Source organism: Prinia subflava, chromosome 1 (assembly GCF_021018805.1).
Source record: "Prinia subflava isolate CZ2003 ecotype Zambia chromosome 1, Cam_Psub_1.2, whole genome shotgun sequence".
Classification (NCBI taxonomy): Eukaryota; Metazoa; Chordata; class Aves; order Passeriformes; family Cisticolidae; genus Prinia; species Prinia subflava.
Window position 1 is genome coordinate 151,630,518 of NC_086247.1, and position 6,543 is coordinate 151,637,060.

Below are 6,543 nucleotides of genomic sequence, written 5' to 3' on the forward strand. Positions count from 1 at the left end.
CCATTCCCTCTCTCTCCCGAGCCCCCTGGCTGTCCCCTCCTGTCAGGGAGCTGTGGAGAGCTAGATCCCCCCTGAACCTTCTTTTTCTCCTCCTTTTTTTTGCCCTAATTCTCCTGACATGAGCTGGATTGTCTGAGCTACCCCTAAAAGTCACAAAAATAAAAATAAAAATATCTCCAGGACCAATGAGTTATTAACCTATTCAGGAACTAAAACTTGTCATGGGTTTAAAATAAAGGGGCACATTAAAATGATGAGCTAATAAAAGTTCCAGTTTACAGAGAGAACGGTGAAAGGCTTGAATAAAACCCTGAATTTGGATGAAGACATAAAATGGCATCAGGACAACACTAGTCCCTTCCTCTTTGAAATAAAAACTGAGACCGTTTCCATTAGTGTGTTTTCTCCCCACAACAAACATCAGGAAGATGTGCTTGAAACAGAAACTCTTGCAGTTCTAAAACAGAAAAATCTTCCCTTGCACTTGAAAACCATATTTTTGAGTTCCAAATCTGCTCATCTGAACACTTCAGTTGGAAGTAAAAGGATGCCAAAAGGAATTAACCAGAGTTTACAGGCACCAAAACAAGCTGTGTTTGGGTTTTCTCCAAGAAACCAATTTAAATTATTTAAATTATAATAACTAGCAAGGCCTGAGGCATTACATCTTATTTCAATATTCCTCTTTATTATGAGATTCTTTGCATAAAAAGGCAGGTTTTTGTAAAAAAAAAAAAAAAAATTACTCCTGCTTCACTCTGTGGGAGAATCTAATTTGATTTTTTTCCCCAAGTGGTACTGCACAAGAATTTAAAAGCTGACATCATTTATTTCTCCTCAGTATGTTTACTCAGTTTTTTACAACTAAAAAATCCTGATGCTTTGTCTCCCAATCTAACACTGTCAGAAAAATAAAATTAAATAAAAATCAGTGCTAATAAAAACTTCACACAGAACCAACTTACAGAAAATGAGATATTTTTTCCTACCACATCTAATTCTGATGGGGAAGAGCACCCAACTCTGAGTTAAACCTCACAAGCTGTTCCCTAAGGCACTTCTATCATGAGGGAACACATTTCCCTAAAAAGTTTACTTATACCTGACAATGTTAATTGAGAAAGTCATATGGAGGACACAGAAAATTAATATATGCAGGCAAATTAAGTATCACATTGATTTTGAAAAGTACAGAGGCACTGAGTTATTTTTTCTTCAACTCCTAATTGGATTAATTTTTCTTAAAATGCATTTTTTTAGAATTTCAGGACAAAAAATTTTTGAACAAACTACAAGGCTGAAGTGACACATCTTTACAAGTGTTCCTTTTTATTTTATACTTTTCTGAGTTTCTCTGCTCTTAACATTAAACCTTTTTCTATATTGCTAATAAAATACCTTAATTTTAAAATTTCTGCTGTGATTTAACCCTGTATATCCCAAACATTTTGTCAGGATGCCTGGAGGTGTTTGAAGAGTGGATACATTTGTGCATCCCATTATGGATTTTTGCCTGTTTCAAAACTACTGAGGAGTTGCTGATCCCAAATCCACCTGTGCTTCCCAGTAATCCCCAAATCTTCACAGAGCTGCATCTAAGCAGCATTTTCCTGGCATTAAGAACTAGACTGAAAAACAAAACAAAAAACCACCACCAACCAAAAAAAACCATTAAATGAAAGGTTAAAAAAACATTTCCTGACTTTTGGGATGGTGGAACTCTTAAGCCTGACTGAAGCCTCAAGAGACTCTGCCAAAATTAGATTTGCAGTAAAAATGTGGCTGTGATGGCAAAAATTCTTTAGTTCTGTTGGGCCAGTCCTGCCATTTTGACATTAAACCTTCAATAACTCCACAGTGAATAAAGATCCGCCCCTGCTCTACACCACAATTCAAAACTGTCCACAGGTCTCTCACAGAAGAGAGTGCCGAGTTTATTTCCTACAGGAAGGAAAAATAATTACACTGGTGGAAATACACATTTTACAATTTTTTTTTTGCACTGAGGGCAGTGCAATTGTAGAAAGACACCACACTCAGCATAAAAAAAAGTGTTTTTTCCCCACAGAAGATGTGGACTCCTCATCCCTGGAAGGGTTTGAGGCCAGGTTGGGTTGGTCTCTGAGCAACCTGAGAAATAGTTCTATTAAAAAACTAAACAAATACAGAACCACAGCACAAAGCAAACAAAACCCCACAAAGAAACAAAAAAGAAAACAAAAAGACCACCCCAAAACAAACATATGAAAAAACAAAAGAAAACTCCAAAAAACCCACCCCTAAACCAAAAACCCCCCAAAACAACCAACCAACCCAAAACAAAACACCAAACAAAAAACCCAAACAGAGAATCCCAGAGTGTTTTGGGTTGGAAAGGACCCTAAAAACATCTTTTTCCACCCCCTCTTTGCATGTTCCCCTACCCCAGGTTGCTCTAACCCCCATCCAACCTATTCCATATGAAAAAAAACCCCAAAAAACCCAAAAAAAACCCCCACTCAGCCAACAGCAGGACACCAGGAGTCTGAATCTGATTTACCTGTTGAAATGTCTTTTACTCAAGAAACTTCATCCCTTTCAGAAAGTTTCCTGCACTGGAAGTCCATTTTTAGATGTTTAAGCAGCACCAGGGATGCCACCAGGATGAGGCTGACACTCTGTGGTGTCCTAGGGTGACTTTGTGATGCTTGTATGCCCAACTCTGTGTTCTGTTTATGTTGGATATTGTTTTTTGTACCTTTCAGACAGGTTCTGAGAGCAAAGGGGGGAAAGAAGAAGTGCCCAGTTTGTTTTCAGAAACTTCTCTCACTCCACTGCGTTCTCCTCCTGGATTGTGTCATCTGCAGCACAGACAGACAGCAGGACAGAGATCTCCTGGGCTTTTATTTTAGCTAGCTGAGGCAGAGATGCTCCCTGGACTTTTTTTCTTTTTTTTTTTTTCTTTTTCTGGGGACTGTTTAAACCTGTCCTGGACTGAAAAACCCAGAAAAACACCAGGACCTCAGGCCTGCGGCCCACCGGGGCCTGGGCCTTTTCCAGCACCGGAGGGACTGATAAGAGACTGAGCAAGCCGAGCTGCACCCACAGCAAGGGCTCTCTCAATTTTGCCACCTCTTTTCAGAACAGCAAGAGGTTTCATTGTTTCATAGGATTCATTTTTTATGCTTGTGGGCACAGAGATTTTTTTCCCAGACCAGTTGGGGAAGGGGCTGTTTGGGTTTGCTTTCCAGAGGGACCCCATTTCCTCCCAAAATTTCCCTAAACCAGGACACGTGGTCACACTCATCCATCTCTTTTCTTCCCTGGTTTCAGCATGGATAAAACGGTCTCATTCCCTCATCCCAAGCATTCCCCAGTGACTCAGCTCATGCCACTCTTTCTGCCTCTCCAGCTCACCCATCATCACCAGTGACCCCATTTCCCTTTGTCCCCACCCCACAATCAGTGGCAGTGACAGCTTTACTCAAAAATAAAGCTTTCATGGCCACATTGTTATTGGGTGAGGTGAGTTCTGCTTTCCAGGGAATTCCAAACTGGGTGATCCTATTTGGGACTCACCTTGGACATGCTGGAGAAGCCAACAGAGATGTTTCATCTCTAAATTCTTCCAACATTCCTCAGGGATCAATCCCAGTACAATCCAACCACCATCAGTGCCTCTGTGAAAAGCTGAATCTGTCGGATGTGACATTCTCAGCAAAGTGGCTATGAAGACTTGATACATAAAGGAAAATTTGGATAAAAAGGTGACTATCAGGTTATTTTTATTAATAAAACTAACCTAAGTATTTTACTTGTGTGAAAATGACCTTGAATTATTTTTTACATTATTTGAACATATATAAATACTTCAGGGTTTTTTTCATTACCTTCTGGAAGGCAGACAAAAATCCCTCAGGAAAGACAGAAGGAGCAAGCACCAAGGATTTTATTCAAGTGTGCTCTCCTCAAAGGGCCCCATTCATCTAATGATGGATATTTATATCATTATTTATACAACTATTGGCTGTAGTCAGTGTCACTTACAGATCTTTAGTGTGATTATGTCCCAACAGGATGCACATCCACACTTGAAAAATACAAAGTGCCTGCACAATAGATTTATAATCCTAGAAAGCCAATTTCTTTCCACATCACAACAGAATTCAGCCCTTAAATGTTCCTCAGCTCGAACACAAATCAATCACTCACAAGATGATTAAGCACCCAGGAAAGCTTTCACTCACACACATTTACATCCCAGAACAGCTTTGCTTCACAACTGCTGCCACCAGTTGTCTTTAAAATCTATCTTGGATGCTTGGTCTGAATTTGGAAGTGATTCTGATTAAAGCAAAATGTAGCTTTGCTCATGACAAATGATGCTTCTGCTGAACAGAGGAAAGAGAGTTCTCTCAGCCTGGCAGTGGTCTCAGCTGAGCTGCACCAACCCTGGGACAGAAAGAGCTGCACAAACAGGACAAGAACATCATGAACATCATCACCAAGGGCTGTTCGTGCCCCACACTGGATAAACACCAGGGTGAGGTCTGAGAGAGGGACTCGGGGTGAGGACTTCTTCTGGTAGAAAAAGGGGGAAGAGCTTCAGATGGAAAGGGGGCAGGTTTAGATGGGATATTGGGGAGGAATCCTTCCCTGGGAGGGTGGGGAGGCCCTAGCACAGGTTCCCAGAGAAGCTGTGGCTGCCCCTGGATCCCTGGCAGTGTCCAAGGTCAGGTTGGACAGGGCTTGGAGCACCCTGGGATAGTGGAAGGTGTCCCTGCCATGGCAGGGGTGGAATGGGATGATCCTTAATGTCCCTTCCAACCCAAACCATTCTTGGATTCCATGATCTGCAAGAAGAGTGGAGTAACTTACTCTGTGAAGGTTTGTGAAGGCTGAATGAACACCCATGAGTGAATTCCAGACACGCCTCCATCCCTGTTTCTTCCTGGTGACACCATTCATTTGAGCACCCTGATAAAAAACCTTGACACGAGCCAGACAGATTTTATTTCCCCCATTAATAGCTGTGACTTCCTCTGTTTAATCCCTCTTAAAGAGCTATTTGTTCTTCTGGACATTGATTTTTAACAGAATTGCCTGTAGCCTTTGCTATGCCAGGGCTCTAGCAGGATGACAAACCCATCTTTTCCATTAAAATCTCCTTTACAACCAGTCAGATGCCTGTTCTGGATTTATGGATTCCAGAATTAAGAAAGAAATACCCCACCAATTCAGCCAATCCTCTAAACCCACTCACTTTTGTTTAAACTTGTGATACATCTTCACCCATCTTATTTTTATCTTACTTTAAATCTAGGTGATTACAGTCCCTCCTGTTTTGGGACTAATCCTCGAGCTTCCAGGATCAGGCTGGTACAATTATACTGATTAAACTCAAGCAGTTCTTCCCTGGTTGATTCAAGAATTGACAAGCCACCCTCAAATCCATGAAGAACAGAAGAACCCTGTCCTTCAACAGGTTCTGTAGAAAAGCAAGAGGAGAGATCAGGAACAGCTCCTGAGAGGGAGGAAGCTGTGGATTTAAAGAGGATGAGCTGAAGAACTGTGAATGCTGCAAAGCCTGAGATTCAAAACTCAGCAGAGGACCTGTATCTTGTAATTATTGATGGGAGATTATTCCAGGCCAGGCTGGACAGGGCTTGGAGAAACCTGGGATAGTGGAAGGTGTCCCTGCCCATGGTCCTTTCCAACCCAAACCATTCTGGGATATAACCCAAGTGACTTCCCATAGCTCTGAAACCCATCCCCATCTCTCAAACCAACATTTCTCAGCAAAGTTAAAGATCTGTGTTATCATAAATTCTTTCTGCAAGTCAGAATGCTCCCACAGCTCCTTCAGTCACAACCTACCCAAGGCACAAGGATCTGGGAATTCTGCACCACAAGCAACAGCTAAAACGACTTTCTTTTTTTCCATTTATCTTAATCCGCTGATTTTGCAACCCAACACTCTTAAATTAAATATTTATCTAAGCAATCTGATTTATCAGCTCCAAATGAAAGGCCTCCTCAGTAAGTGGAGGGAGATGGTACTGTGGAAACACAGTTTTTAATTTTAATAGGGCACTATTATTCAGATCAGAACAGCATAACTGAATTTCACAGCTTCACAAAGCCCAGCCTATGACACAAATGTGCATTTAAAGCACTTTTGATTAATATTATTTAAAAATCAACACACTGAATGTTATCAGACTGATTTGGGAAGAACGCATTTCCATGTGCCTGTTTTCAAAAGTGTCTCCACTGGCCAGCTGCCAGCACAAAAATAGTTGCATTTATTCCATTGCAGGTGTTTTGGAACAAGTATCAAAGCAACCAAGCTGCAGTCAGATAAAAGCAGAGATGTCCATCAAGGAGGGGATGTTTCTCTCATGATCTGCTCTGGAAATCCCCCTCTCTCTGGAAAAGGAAGAAAAAAGAGGAGGATTCTTGGCAGTGTCCCCAAAACTCATTTCTAAAACACGTGTCCAAACAGCAACAACAACAGAAGCCTGCTCAGAAGGGATGATTTGGGATATTTGACAGGTACAGGTC